The sequence below is a fragment of the Oncorhynchus nerka genome, linkage group LG12, assembly GCF_034236695.1.
Source record: "Oncorhynchus nerka isolate Pitt River linkage group LG12, Oner_Uvic_2.0, whole genome shotgun sequence".
Classification (NCBI taxonomy): Eukaryota; Metazoa; Chordata; class Actinopteri; order Salmoniformes; family Salmonidae; genus Oncorhynchus; species Oncorhynchus nerka.
In genome coordinates, this window is record NC_088407.1 from 43661800 (window position 1) to 43677864 (window position 16065).

The following is a 16065-nucleotide window of genomic DNA, read 5'->3' on the forward strand; positions in this document are numbered from 1 at the left end:
CCACTCTCTCCACTGGCTTCCAGTTGAAGCTCGCATCCGCTACAAGACCATGGTGCTTGCCTACGGAGCTGTGAGGGGAACGGCACCTCACTACCTCCAGGCTCTGATCAGGCCCTACACCCAAACAAGGGCACTGCGTTCATCCACCTCTGGCCTGCTCGCCTCCCTACCACTGAGGAAGTACAGTTCCCGCTCAGCCCAGTCAAAACTGTTCGCTGCTCTGGCCCCCCAATGGTGGAACAAACTCCCTCACGACGCCAGGACAGCGGAGTCAATCACCACCTTCCGGAGACACCTGAAACCCCACCTCTTTAAGGAATACCTAGGATAGGATAAAGTAATCCTTCTCCCCCTCCCCCCTTAAAAGACCTAGATGCACTATTGTAAAGTGGCTGTTCCACTGGATGTCAGGTGAAAGCACCAATTTGTAAGTCGCTCTGGATAAGAGCGTCTGCTAAATGACTTAAATGTAAATGTAGGAGAAACACGATGATATCCTGAGAAGGGCAAGAGCAGTGAGAGGTGAGAGGCCGATGAGCCACTATGAAATAACAAGCCTGGCGAAGAATAACTTTAGGGTTGTAACTGTCAACATTTTACAACTCATACGTTAAGGACGAAGAGGTGAGGGCCTTTTTGGGGAGATACATGGATAACGTCTCCTCAGCAAGGCACCTCAAAGACTCCCTTGGGTTTTGGAATGGGAGGAGAGGCTTCCAGGCCCTCCTCAGAGAGGACCCAAAGGGACATGGTGGCTACCTCCATCCTCCTGCTATGTTCTCCCTAGGGGCTGACAGGGGGACGTTGTATTATGCACGTCAGCCCCCATTTTGCAGGCACTGTATGGCCTACGGACACATATTCGCCTCGTGCAGCACAAGAAAATGCAGATTTTGTGGATCTGAGGAACACGAGGCGAGGGATTGTGACAAGCCTAAGACGTGCCACGGGTGTGGCTCGTCAGCACACCTGTGGCGGAGGTGCCCGGCTCGTCAGAGGTCATATGCGTCTGCGGCTGGGGGGAGCAGGAGCGGGGATGGGGGAAGAAGAGCGGAAGGAAGCACACCTCATGACCAGAGTACAGGTCCAGAGGGGAAGGCCGCAAGGAAGGAGGAGGAGCAAGAAGCGGAGGATGGAAGAGAGAAGGAAACGGAAGGCACGGGAGTAGGAGAACCAGGAAAAGTGGCGGAAGAAGGCAACCGAGTGGAGGAGCATGAGAGAGAAGAAAGCGAGGGAGGAGTGTTGGACTGGGGGGAAAGTGCCCTGGTGGAAGAGATGAGGAGTATGGTGGAGGAGCTGGGGGGGGGGGAGGGTGGTATCTCTCCACTGCCGCCATCACCAAAGAAGAGAATGAAGAGGAGGGTGCGATTGGCCGACAGTGAGAGGGAAGGGATGGCCAAGAGAGTGATGGGGGTGGGAGAAACATCTGGGCTGCTGCTGGTTTCCCCAGGCCCTCAACTTCTGTTGGGTGGGGACACACCTAACAAGACTCAGGACTGGGTACAGGAGGAGGTGGGGAGTTTTTTGTTTTTTTTTATTTAGATTTTTTGATTTTTTTGATTTTTTTCCAATCCAGCTGCAGCACTGGGGAGGGGGAGGATTGTGGGGTTAGACCCAGGGTGCAGGGCACCCCGGAGCCAAACACTATTCCTGCATCCTGGGTTGGTGAGATGGAGGAAGAGGGGGGGATGTCGGGAGTACGGATGGTGTTCTCACCGGTAGATATGGAGCAGGGGAGCATCGGGTGAGTCTCCTGTTTTTTGTTTTTTTTTCTGTCTGGGTTTAGAATTTGAGTGTATTACATGTTTTTATTTTATTCTTTCATGGGGTCTAATTTTACTTTTGTTAGTTTAAATGTAACGGTAATTGTAATTGTAATTTTGTTAAGAGGAGGGCGGTTTTTAGTTATTTGGAGGGTGTGGGGTTTGATTTTTGTTTTTTTACAGGAGGTTCACCTGAGGGATGGAGGGGATGTTAGTAGGTTTAAGAGGGAGTGGGACAAGGGGGAGTCGGTTTGGGGTATTGGGGGATGCACTCATCGGGGGTAGGTATTTTGTGTGGGCACAGGAGGTAAAAGTGGAGGATTCTTTTGTGGTAATGCAGGGGGGTTATAGGGGTGGATGTCACAATAAGGGATTGTACATTTAGATTAGTGGTGGTGTATGGGCCACAGGTGGTGGCAGACAGGAGGGAGATGGTTGACTGTCTGACGCCCCTGTGTGTCACAAATAGGAAATTAGTGATAGGGGGGGATTTTAATACAGATTTAGGAATAGGGGGGGATAGCAGTGCAGGCGCCATTGCCGGGCTAATGGCTTGCCATGGTCTGGTAGATGGTGGTCTGCACACTACTCAGAAAATGGCCGGTCCTACATGGGGGGGTTGAGCGGAGGCTCGACTATATTTTTGTACCCAGGTCTTTGGGTAAGTTGTCTGGGCGGCTGTTGCCTGTTTTCTTTTCGGATCACGACGGGGTGCTCCTGCAGGTGGGGTCGCCAGACTGCCTCTTTGGTAGGGGGTACTGGAAGTTAGATCGGGATGTGCTGGAGGAGCAGGCTTTTGTTGACGGGTTTTATGGTTTCTTTTGGAGGCTTGAAGGCCTCCGGTCCATGTGCGAGGGGGTGTTAGAGTGGTGGGAATTAGTTAAGGTGAGGATTAGGGCTTTTATAATAGGGTATTGCAAGAGGAAAAAACGGGAGGAGAGGAGGGAGGTGGATCGTATCCAAAGGTTAATTGAACTCGAGTACGAGGCAGGCAACCTCGGCGGGTCGTTTGACTTGGAGAGATCCGCAACCCTAAAGGCGCAGCTCAGGGAGTTGCAGGAGCGGAAGACTCAAGCTTTCCTGGAGCGTGCGCATAGTAGCTTTCTACAACATAATGAGACTTGTTCTGCTATGTTCTTTACGTCGGTTAGGGCCAGACAGAGTAGGAAGGTAATGCATGGCGTTAGGGAAGAAAATGGTAGTATAGTTAGAGAACCAGAGGATATGGTCAGGGTGACAACTGATCATTTCCAAGGTTTATTTAAGGAAAGGGAAATAGATGTAGAGCAGGGAAATGTGTTTTTAGAACACTTGTCCAGGCGGTTGCCGGAGGACATTAGAGAAGTGATGGAGGCCCAGATTTCACTAGAAGAGGTTGAGAGCACTCTTAGGAGGATGGGAAAAGGGAAGGTGCCTGGGATGGATGGGCTGCCGGCTGAGTTTTATCTCAAGTTTTGGGGTATACTTGGACCAGTGGTCCTCGAAGTCTTGAAGGCCATCCTTGAGACGGGGGTCCCGGGGGGATCAATGGCTGTTGGTGTGCTGTCACTTTTATATAAGAAGGGGGAAGTAACAGACCTTGGCAACTGGCGGCCGTTGACCATGCTGTGTGTAGATTACAAGCTACTTGCAAAGGTTTTAGCAGACCGGTTGCGCACAGCCCTTCCCTACGTCGTCCATGAGGATCAGACGTGCGGGGTAGAGGGCCGCTCTATTAGATGAAACCTACAGTTAATCAGGGACTCCATCGCTTTGGGTTGAAGATAGAGGACTGCCTTTAATGGTAGCAGCGCTAGATCAGGCGAAAGCCTTTGATCGCGTGAATAGATCCTTTTTATTCAGAGTGTTAGGTCGATTAGGATTTGGGGAGAAGTTCATAGGATGGATTCGTACATTATATGTCAGAGCGGGGTGCCAAGTTAGTGTAAATGGTCACTTGGGTGACGTTTTTGACCTCTCGTCTGGGGTCTGGCAGGGGTGCCCACTCTCGGCTCTCCTCTTCGTTCTGTACATGGAGCCTCTGGGGGCTGCCATTAGGGCAGACACAGGGGTGGAAGGCTTGTTGATCCCTGGAAGTGGTGGGCTGTGTGTTAAGATGACGCAGTACGCCGACAACACTTCCTTGCTGCTGTGCAAGGACTCGTGCCTGACAAGGTCCCTTGCCATCTTTGGGGATTTCACCCGAGCGTCGGGAGTAGTTCTGAACCATGCAAAGTCTTCCGTCAAGTTTTTCGGAAGATGGCGTGGTAGAACGGATGTGCCTGGGGGGTTATCTCTCTGTGAGGGGGTCCTGAGGATTCTCAGGGTCCATTTTGAGACCTCCGGCTCAGCGACGCTAAACTGGAACATGCTTATCTCAGTGGTACAGAGGAAGCTAGCAATGTGGAAGGCTAGGTATTTGTCTTTTATGGGCAAAGTCCTGGTCCTAAAGGTGGATGTGTTGCCGTCTCTTTTGTATTTGGCGTACATCTACCCATTGCCGGCTTGTCTGAGGAGGCCTCTAGTGAGGCTTGTGTTTCAGTTCATGTGGAGTGGCAGGTGCGAGTGGGTCGCCAGGGCACGCATGATCTGTCCCATCGGGGAGGGAGGTAAGGGGGTACCACATTTCCCCCTCAAGCTGGACACAATTTTTGTTTCTTTCTTGTTAACGGAGCTTGCTCATCCAGTGATACACCCATCCGGTTACCTCCTGCGGGTGTTCTTCCCGTATCAGGCGAGAAGCGTAATGGTGTGGTCTAACACGGGTCCTCGGGCGGAACAGCTGCCGTAGCACTTTGGTCATGCGGCCAAGTGGCTGCGTGCGCACCCTGAGGTTGAAGTTGCCCGAGTAGGTTTAGATCACAGGCATCTATACAAGGAGGTCAGAAAGGCAGGGAGTCCGGCGCCTGTAGTGGGCATCTCGGAAGTGGTCTGGGAGGGAGTGCAGGCGCGGGGTCTGGACAACAGGCTCAAGGACCTGAATTGGTTGAGCCTCCATAAGTGCTTGCCGGTACGTTCCATCATGTACCGGTATAGTTTGGTGCAATCCCCCACCTGTCCAAGATCCTCTTGTGGCAGGGAGGAGACTGTGCGCCATGTCTTTTGGGACTGTGCCTTTGCCGGAGTAGTATGGGCTAGGGCACGGGTGTTAGGTTTGGTAAGGGGGGATTTTGTATTGACGTGGGCCAGGTTAGGGAGAGCGAGAGGGACGGATAGGGACAGGTTTCTGCTCTGGCTTCTCATGAGTCTCTTTAAACGGGAGCTATGGGAAGCCAGGCAGAACATGGTGAAGACAGGGAAAGATTGGGGGGTGGAAGGGATAGTGAGGAGGGTGGAAGGAGATTTGAGGGGGAGGATGAAGAGGGAGGAGAGGAAGTGGGGGCAGCATGCTGCTCGGGAGAAGTGGAAGGGGGGTTTAGGGCTGGGTGTCATTTAGATTTGTAAGGGGATAGATTAGGGACGGGGAGATGGGGAAAGGTATTTTGTAGGGTGACTGGGAGGGAAGATGCTCCCCTGAGGTTTTGTTTGGGGTTTATGTTTAGTTAAATTACTTAAATTAAAATACCATTATTTGAGTATGTATGAAAATTATGAGTTGTAAAGAATGAATGGTATTGAAGATAATACATTATTTTCTATTTAAAAAAAAAAAATGGGCAGTATAGGTTTTCACGTTCCGTTTTTTGTTTTGTATTGTTCGTGTTTTTGTCGTTCAATAAACATGTATGGAAATAACCACGCTGCATTTTGGTCCGACTCTCCTTCGACGGAAGAAAACCGTAACACAAATCCTATTTTTTTTTTTGCATATCTGATTTGTAAACTATTTTTCCTGCAGTCTGAACTGCCAAGAAGCACACAAAATCGGATATTTCAAGCCAAATACAAATCTGGTTCCTGGCCATGCGACTTGTGTCTGAACGGTCAAATAGGGCTGGGCGAGATAATTCATATAATTTGACAAAAAAATGCTTTTATCGCAAGAATCGAGTTTATTTAAATGTAATTTTTTTTAGGAACAATTATGAACGCTTGTTCTCATGTCTTTTTGGTCTTGCCTCCTTCGCTCCTACTGGGCTGTGTGCACCTACCCATTTACACCAGAGATCTGTATATAATGACGAGATACTCATGTCTCCACCCTAAAAATGTGGGTTACTGTCCCAAATGTGGGAAGGCATTTGGCTTATTTTGGACAGCATTTTGCAAGATTGAAACCTCTCTATTCACCTTTTCAACTCTGTTTACACACACACACACACACACACACACACACACACACACACCAAGCCCCCCCCTTCCTCTCACAACAACAAAGATGAGAGATCACTTCTTCCTCTCTGACAGTTTCAACTCGCTATTTGCATTTGAGGTTTGGTCCAACAGAATTGGTGAATATGGACACTGAAATACATTATGACATTTTTCACTGTAATAGAGGAGAAGTGAACCTTTCTAACGATACCCTTTGTATGTTTCAACTACTCAAATTGTGCACAGAGCAGACACTACTAAAACGGGAGTATCAATGAGAATTGATTCTGAGAAATTAATGCTCATATTGTCACGTGCGACATTGCGGTACTACGTACCACTAGCAGCACTTTAGCCAAAGACTACTAGTTGTCTAGTCTGTTTCATAAAACACAATTATATAAGGAATTGGCAACTCGTCCTCATTCTGAGAAAAAAAGGTAGGCCACTTGATTTGAACATCTAAACAAAGTGGACAGGCTAGCATGCTGTTCAAACAGTTGGAGACTGACAGAAGGGTGTGTTCATAACAATTAACAGTTGGCTACTACCCTGCTTGTTTTAAAGGTATCTGTGACCAAAAGATGCATATCTATTCCTAGTCATGTGAAATCCATAGATAAAAAAGGTCTAATTCATTTATTTCAATTGACTAATTTCCTTATATGAACTGCACTTCATGTTGAATTTTTATTTTTGTTCAGTGTAGATATTGCATTCACCTTTTTATGGGGTTAAAATGGTTGTTATTTGGACTGTGCAACTTTCAATTCAACATCCCTAAAAATGTATCCCTTAAGACATACAGATATTCACTTCTGTGAGGATTTTGTTCACTAATATTATCCTTGTAGTTTTCTTAACATTACTCAGATCTTTAGGATTTAGACTTCTGTACTTTGTCGGATGTCATAAGGTGAATGCACCAATTTGTAAGTCGCTCTGGATAAGAGCGTCTGCTAAATGACTTAAATGTAAATGTAATGTAATGGCTACCATACCAGATCCATGTTGGTTAAACTTGAAATATAAAGATTAGCACTAGCACATAACAATAACGAGGCTATATAGAGGGGGTTCCGAGTCAGTGTGCGGGGGTACAGGTTAGTTGAGGTAATTTGTATATATAGGTAGGAGTGAAGTGACTATGCATAGATAATAAACAGTGAGTAGCAGCAGCATATAAAACAAATGGATTGGGTGGTGTCAATGTAAATAGTCCAGTGGCCATTTGATTAATTGTTCAACAGTCTTATGGCTTGTTGGTAGAAGCTGTTAAGGAGCCTTCTGGTCCTAGACTTGGCAATCAGGTAACGCTTGCCTTGCGGCTGATGAGAAAACTATCCATGACTTGGGTGACTGGATTCTCTGACGTTGGTTGATGTGGACAGCAAGGAATTTGAAACTCTCGATCCGCTCCACTACAGCTCCATCTGGGGGCATGTTCGGCACACCTTTTCCTGTAGTCCACGATCAACTCCTTTGTCTTGCTCACATTGAGGGAGAGGTTGTTGTCCTGTCTCTGACCTCCTCCCTATAGGCTGTCTCATTGTTATCAGTGATCAGGCCTAACACTGTTGTGTCATCGGCAAACTTAATGATGGTGTTGCAGTTTTGCTTGGCCATGCCAGTCATGAGTGAACAGTGAGGACTGAGCACGCACCCCTGATGGGCCCCTGTGTTGAGGATCAACGTGGCAGATGATGTTACCTACCCTTACCACCTAGTGGTGGTCCGTCAGGAAGTCCAGGATCCAGTTACAGAGAGAGGTGTTTAGTCCCAGGGTCCTATAAGCTTAGTTATAAGCTTTGAGGTCACGATGGTGTTGAATGCTGAGCTGTAGTCAATGAATTGTATTCTCACGTAGGTGTTCCTTTTGTCTAGGTGGGAAAGGACAGTGTGGAGTGCAATAGAGATTGCATCATCTATGAATCTGTTGTGGTGGTATGCAAATTGGAGTGGGTCTAGGGTTTCTGGGATAATGGTGTTGATGTGAGCCATGACCAGCCTTTCGAAGCACTTCATGGCTACAGACGAGTGCTATGGGTGGGTAGTCATTTAGGCAGGTTACCATGGTATTCTTGGGCACAGGGACTATGGTGGTCTGCTTGAAACAGGTTGGTATTACAGACTCGGTCAGGGCCATGTTGAAAATGTCAGTGAAGACGCTTGCCAGTTGGTCAGCGTATTCTCAGAGTACATGTCCTGGTAACACCGTCTGGCCTTGTGAATGTTGACCTGTTTAAAGGTCGTACTCACATCGGCTACGGAGAGCGCGATCATACTTTCATCCAGAACAGCTGATGCTCTCATGCATGCTTCAGTTTTGCTTGCCTCGAAGCAAGCATAGAAGTTATTTAGTTCGCCTGGTAGGCTTGTGTCACTGGGCAGCTCGCAGATGTGCATCCCTTTATAGTCCGTAATAGTTTGCAAGCTCTACCACATCCGACGAGCATCGTAGCACGATTCAGTCTTAGTCCTGTATTGGAGCTTTGCATGTTTGATGGTTCATCGGAGGGCATAGCGGGGTTTCTTAAAAGTGTCCGGGTTAGAGTCCCGCTCCTTGAAAGCGGTAGCTCTAACCTTTAGCTCAGTGCGGATGTTGCCTGTAATCCATGGCTTCTGGTTGGGGTATGTACGTACGGTCACTGTGGGGATGATGTCAATGCACTTATTGATGAAGCCAGTGACTGATGTGGTGTACTCCTCAATGCTATTGAGAGAATCCCAGAATATTTTCCAGTCTGTGCTAGCAAAACAGTCCTGTAGCTTAGCATCTGCATCCTCAAACCACTTCCTTATTGAGCGAGTCACTGGTACATCCTGCTTTAGTTTTTGCGTGTAAGCAGGAATCAGGAGGATAACATTCTGGTCAGATTTGCCAAATGGAGGGTGAGGGAGAGATTTGTACACGTCTCTGTGTGTGGAGTAAATGTGGTCTAGAGTTTTTTTCCCCTCTGGCTGCACATTTAACATGCTGGTAGAAATTAGCTCAAACGGATTTCAGTTTCCCTGCATTTAAGTCCCCAGGCCACTAGGAGAGCCGCCTCTGAGTATTTTCCTGTTTGCTTATGGCCCTATACTTCCTCGTTGAGTGCCGTCTTCGTGCCATCATCGGTTTGTGGTGGTAAATAGACAGCTACGAAAATATAGATGAAAACTATTGTGGTAAATACTGTAGTCTACAACTTATCATGAGATTACCTCAGGCGAGCAAAACCTCAAGACTTTCTTAATATTAGATTTTGTGCATAGCTGTTATTTACAAATAGACACAGACCGCCACCCCTCGTCTTACTGGAGACATCTGTTCTATCTTGCTGATGGTCCAAAAACCCCACGAGCTGAATGTTATCCATGTCGTCGTTCAGCCACGACTCTTTCAAACACAAGTTCTAAAAACGTTTAATGTCTGTTGGTTGGATATCCTTGATCGGAACTCATCCATTTTGTTATCCAATGATTGCACGTTGGCTAATAGGACTGATAATAGAGTGGGTTTACTCACTCACCTACAAATTCTCAGAATGCAGCCTGACCTCCGCCCCCTTTTTCTACTTTTTTTCTACACGTAAATGATGGGGATTTGGGCCGTTCCAAAGAAAGCAGTGTATCCTTAAACTTTGGACTTGGAAATCTTTGTCCAGTTCGAGGTGAGTAATCGCTGTTCTGATGTCCAGAAGTTATTTTCGATGATAAGTGATGGTAGCAGCAACATTATTGGTCACATACACATGTTTAGCAGATGTTATTGCAGATGTTGTAGCAAAATGCTTGTGTTTCCAGCTCCAACAGTGCAGTAATATCTAACAATTTCACAACAACACACACAATACACACAAATGTAAAGTAAAGGAATTAAACTAAGAATAGATAATATTCTAATATTTAGACGAGCAATGTTGGAACGGCATAGACTAAAATACAGTGGAATAGAATACAGTAAAAACATATGACATGAGTAGTGCAAAATATGTAAACATTATTAAAGTAACTAGTGTTCCGATTATTAAAGTGGCCAGTGATTTCAAGTACATTTATATAGGGCAGCAGCCACTAAGGTGCTAGTTAGTGATGGCTATTTAACAGTCTGGTGACCTTTAGATATAAGCTGTTTTCAGTCTCTCTGTCCCAACTTTGATGCACCTGTACTGACCTCACCTTCTAGATGATAGCGAGGTGAACAGGCAGTGACTTGGATGGTTGTTGTCCTTGATTATCTTTTTGGCCTTCCTGTGACATCGGGTTCTGTAGGTGTCCTGGAGTGCAGGTAGTAGGGCAGGTAGTTTGCTCCCGATGATGCGTTGGGCAGACCGCACAACCCTCTGGAGAGCCCTGCGGTTGCAGGCGGTGCAGTTGCTGTACCAGGCGGTGATACAGCCCAACAGGATGCTCTCAATTGTGCATCTGTAAAAGTTTAGGTGACAAGCCAAATTTCTTCAGCCTCCTGAGGCTGTTGTACGCCTAGTAACTTGATGCTGTCCACCTTCTCCACTGTGGTCCCAAAGATGTGGAGAGGGGCTCCCTCTGCTGTTTCCTGAAATCCACGATCAGCTCCTTTGTTTTGTTGATGTTGAGTGAGAGGTTATTCTCCTGGCACCACACTCCCAGGGCTCTCACCTCCTCCCTGTAGGCTGTCTTGTTATTGTTTGTAATCAGTCCTACTACTGTTAGCAGCAGAGTAGGTGCAAAGTTTTAGACTGATCCAATTAACTATTATACATTAATTCAAAATGTTGTATCAGGTGGTTGGGCAAGTAACCGGAAGGTTGCTGGATTGAATCCCCGAGTTGACAAGGTAAAAATCTGTCGTTCTGTCCCTGAGCAAGGCAGTTAACCAACTGTTCCCCGGGCACCGAAGACGTGGATGACGATTTTAAGTCAGCCCCCCGCACCACTCTGATTCAGGGGGGTTGGGTTAAATGTAGAGATCTGTAGAGATCCTTAAGAGGTTTTGACTCTATTTTCTTAAAACTGCATTGTTGGTTAAAGTGAGCATTTCACGGTAAGGTTGTAACCTGTTGTATTCGGCGCAAGTGACAAATACGATTTGATTTGAAACACAGCTACAACCTACCCTGGACGGAATACATGACAATACACAGGAGCTAGCTACATTTCCCCCTCACCTCAAAGCTCTTACTTGCTTAAACTGGAGGATTAAGAGTAGATCACCTGACTCATTCATTTACATTTTTTTTTAATGAAACCTATTTGAAAATATTTAATTTAATTTTACCTTTATTATTCTAGGCAAGTCAGTTAAGAACAAATTCTTATTTTCAACGACCGCCTAGGAACAGTGGGTTAACTGCCTGTTCAGGGGCAGAACGACAGACAGATTTGTAACTTGTCAGCTCAGGGATTCAAACTTGCAACCTTTCGGTTACTAGTCCAACGCTCTAACCACTAGGCTACCCTGCCGCCCCAATGTGAATTGAACCCGCAGCACATTTGACTTTATCCACAATGAATTCGATTGGGGCCTAAATTCAATAATGCCTCCTCTATAGTAAATAGAAATTATGAATACAAGTCACTGTTTTTTACCCAATGACAACCCAAACGTACACAAAAGCAGCATATCTGAACCCTTTAAGGTTTGACGGTTTAAGGATTGTGCTGTAACAAATTGTAATCCGTTGATATGTTTGTGTCAGTGTATGGTATTTGCAAGTTTGATTCATGAATACATATTTTCTAACATGACTTCAATACAATTAGGGCCTCAACAATATTTCCATGTGTATTCAGTTACCAGCCTTGACTGAGCCTTTTAAACGTTTGGACACACCTACTCTTTCCAGCATTTTTATTTATTTTTACAATTTTCTACATTGTAGAAGAATAACGAAGACATCAAAACTATGAAATAAGACATTTGGAATCATATGGTAACCAAAAAAAATGTTAAACAAATGAAAATATACCAGTGTCATTAGTTAGTCACCTGGAATGCATTTCAATTAGCAGGTGTGCCTTGTTAAAAGATAATTGGTGGAATTACTTTCCTTAATGCATTTGAGCCAATCAGTTGGGTTGTGACAGCCCTATTCGGTAAAAGTCCAAGTTCATATTATGGCAAGAACAGCTCAAATAAGTAAAGAGAAACGACAGTCCATAATTACTTCAAGACATGACGGTAAGTCAATCCGGCAAATGTCAAGAACTTTGAAAGTTTCTTCAGGTGCAGTCGCAAAAACCATCAAGCGCTATGATGAAACTGGCTCTCATGAGGACTGCCACAAGAAAGGAAGACCCAGAGTTACCTCTGCTGCAGAGGATAAGTTCATTTAAGTTACCAGCCTAAGAAATTGCAGCACAAATAAATGCTTCACAGTGTTCACGTAACAGACAGGCAAAATGTCTCTCTATTAATGTCAGTCTATACTTAAACGATTTTGGACTGTCAAAGCATGTTGTAATAGATTCTGTATGTGATGTCTACGATTTCTTTGGGCCAAGACAGACAACTAGCATAAGACAAAAGACTACAGAAAGATTCAATTTTCTCTCTGAGAGTAAGGATATATTGAATTGATCAGATAGCAATTGATTGTTGAGTTCTTTATATTTCTGCTGTCAAACGAGAAAAAACTCACCAAGGTTCAAATTACACATTGACTCCTAGGGATGTCCGGTATCTCTTGGGGTTGTCCGGCATCTCTTGGCATTGCCTGAAGTGGATAACTTTGACACTTATGGAGGTGACCACATTTATATTTCAATTCTTATTGGGGTCTGTTATTTCAAAAGGTGTCCACTTGACAAAAAGTGCCCCCCCCCCCCCCCCCCCTGCATCACAATGAAATTCGATAAGCTATTAGCATCCGCTGATGGGGCCATTGATAAAACTTGCAAAATTCTGCCCAGGCTATGTAATGAAAGAAAAAATAGAGTTTGTTGCTATACTGGTTGCTATGGTCTGATTGTTCTGAGGCGTGCTGAGAGAGAGAGAGGCGCTTGGAGATAGGGGTGCTAGCAGTAAAAATACATGGGAAACTGTTATATCAGATACAGGTTATTTATGCTATTTTTGTTTGAAATCTCACTGATTTATTGGTGGATAAAGTACAAAACATGATCCATACGTGGTCAATGGTTGTCTTTCTTGCTAAACTTTATTATAAACTTTGTTTTGTATTGTAATATTTGTTTGTAGAAAATCAGTTGATTTAAATATATTATACTAAATAGCCTATGACAAGTGTTATGGCAAGTGATACACTACGTATATCAGCTGTAAAAGGTTATGGGGAAAATGTGAACTCCCTTAATCAATCTTTGGCCTTCATAAGTTATCAGATTGTACCTGGGTCCCCCATTAGAGAGGCTGGTTTCAGACTAGAAGTATAGGACATGCTGTGGCCTATACCAGGGAAATGCATAAGGGGACGGGTATTAGTAGATCATAGGAAACTCTGTTGCAGATTATTGTAGCAATAACAGTACCTATTGAATACCTATATACAGTATGTGTCTAAATTAATTTTACTACATTCATGATAGGTAGTTTATCCTTGTTTTTCTTGTTCCATACCAGGCTGCCATGGTGTGGGCCTAGCGAGCTGAGCTTTCAAAAATCACATCAGGAGGTAAGGCAACCAGATATTTTCCATGTTTACATTGCACAATTAATGATCTGATTGCGATTGTCTATCGGTAAATAAGTCAGTGGGTTTGTATGAAAGGTTGCTTCTCTTGGTGTGACTCATAATTCCTTTAACCACGTACACACACGGTTTTGTTTTGGTCATTACTGCAGTGGGTTTGTAACATGTGCGGCCTGTCTGTTACCAGTCATTTCGGTTAGAAGGGAGCTCTTACACGGTGTATTATTTGTGTATGCATATGCCTTTTCAGTGTATTTGACCTGTTAAGAGAGTTAGTAATTATTAGTTGGTCAAGCCTAAGATGGTGCCGAAGCATGTTACTTTGGAAATTGTATTAGGTCCCACCCTATCCAAAATATATATTAAGGCTGCTTTGTAAATTCGCTCTGGCTATCTACTCCAATTTCAGAGCACTCTAGTCTGAGTGTGCCAGAGTGCAGAGTAACTGATTAATTTTTGAATGCTCAACACTCATTGAATATGACCAGTGTCAGTAAACGTAGACAAAAAACACATTATTAAATTGTTGCCAGCAGCACAGTTACAGTCACCAACGCTCTAGATAACATGAAAACAGCTTAACCAGCTTTGCTAGGGCGAGTAAAATGGTCAGTGAGGTGTTCTCTCATTTGTGTCTGGAAGTAGCTAGCAAGCTAGCCAACTTGAACCCGTTAGCTTGGGTGCTTGATTGCCGTTGTGAGGTCAGAATGCTCAGATCAACCCTACTCCTTCGTCAGTGTCCAGTTTGCGCTCTGAATGCCCCAAGAGCGAAATGCTATGAATTTACAAAGGGACAATCTCTGAATTTACAAACACACCCTCTATTGATGTCCATTTAACTATTTTCCCAAAGAGCACCTTTTACCTACAAAGCTCTGCTGTTCTAACCCAGCAGAACTTCCCTTCCTTATTTCTCTAGACATTTACTCATGCTCTTAATTTAACATGCAATATCAAAAGTAATGCAGTCATCTCATGATAAATGAGTGAGTAAGGGCATGTGTTTATGTAACAGTAAGCATTTCACTGTTAGTCAACACCTGTTGTTTACGAAGCATGTGACAATTCAAATTTGATTCGATTTTTTTACTTAAACGCAGTGACATGATGTGAACACAAGCAGTAGAGTGAGATATTGCAAAGTGAGGGCAAAGCAAATGGCTGCACTTGTCTGTACCCATACATTTAATGGTAAGCATCTGTGCATGTGCACATTAGTTTTTCCTCATTCTCCTGCAACACGATAGTTGTGTGACAGCAGTCATTAATTATTTGGTTGTGGCTCTTTTTTAAAAGATTTTTCTTCCTCAGATATTCTCCTCCAATTCGTGTTGAGAGGAGGCGAAGAGAGAGAATGTGAGGAATCGAAGAAAGACAAATTGAGAAAGAGCCTATCCCTAAATCCCTGAGCGGGTTGGATAGGTGTAAGCAATATGTGACCTGTTCCAGGACGCTAGGCATATGTTGCACGTCCCTACTTCACCTATAACCTGTGTGCTTTCTTTCTACATCTTTATATGCTTTGGTCTCCTATGCTTTCCCTTTTATTCTGCTCCTGTTCTCCAGGATCTAGCGGTTCTGCAATGCTCAGAGAAGACTACCGTATCCCTTCCCCAGACCTGGATCCATCTGATGTCCTCCGTGACCAACCACCCTCCAAGATCCCACTTTTCATTACATTATCTACAGCTACTGTCATTGCCATGTTTAATCTAATCTGCTAAGAAACTGTGCTTGCCATATCATCCTAGGCACAGTGAGATACACAGATGAACTATGTACACTAGCACTGCAAATACTCCAAGAGCGAAGAGAGCAGCTGTGCCTGGACTTTGCAATCACCATCTTTAAGTCCCGCTTCTGAGATTGCATGCCTGTGGAGGGAAAGTGAAGGGCAAAACCACCCGTAACACCCACCTCCTCTCTATTCCAGAATTGAGAGATACATTTTTTTTTATCCATACCCTACTTCTGCTAAGACTCTTTTGAAGATCCCCTCTTATATTATGTACTTTACTTGTCATTCAAACTTATTTTTTCTAAACTAAATGGTATATTACTGTTGATGTGTTGATTGTAATACATGACTATAGGCTGTCTATAACTGCCATCTGGGTATATTGAATAAAATAAGCAAGTTCATGACAACTGTTTCACAAAAAGAGCAACGTTTTCATATTTCAATCTTAAATATTGCCAGGTAGTTGTCGTTTTCACAGGGTGTTCATTTAATTAATTGTTGTTAATTGCTTTTTGGTATTTGTGAGTTCAACATTATTCAGTTGTCCTGCATTATATTCAACCACAAGGGCCTTACTGTATTACTGAGCCATGCCTATATGCCATGTGTTGGAGGAAGGAAGATGGGAAGAAAATATCATAATAGGACTAATGAAAGCATACTTTAGTAAGACGAGCTCAAAATAAAAACACGTCAGCCAGACAAGCCAGTGTAT

At 44.5% G+C, this 16065-nt stretch overlaps 1 long non-coding RNA gene across 2 annotated transcripts; it reads left to right on the top strand.

Annotated features, from left to right (window-relative positions):
- Positions 1-12035: 12035 nt before the first annotated feature.
- Positions 12036-15748, top strand: LOC115138922 (uncharacterized). Of its 2 annotated transcripts, none has more exons than XR_010465205.1 (5): positions 12036-12138; positions 13540-13591; positions 14710-14800; positions 14921-15033; positions 15176-15748. It is a non-coding gene; the product is annotated as an uncharacterized LOC115138922 (long non-coding RNA). The 2 variants fall into 2 exon arrangements; XR_003865027.1 differs by lacking the exon at positions 12036-12138 and adding an exon at positions 12616-12703.
- Positions 15749-16065: the final 317 nt, after the last annotated feature.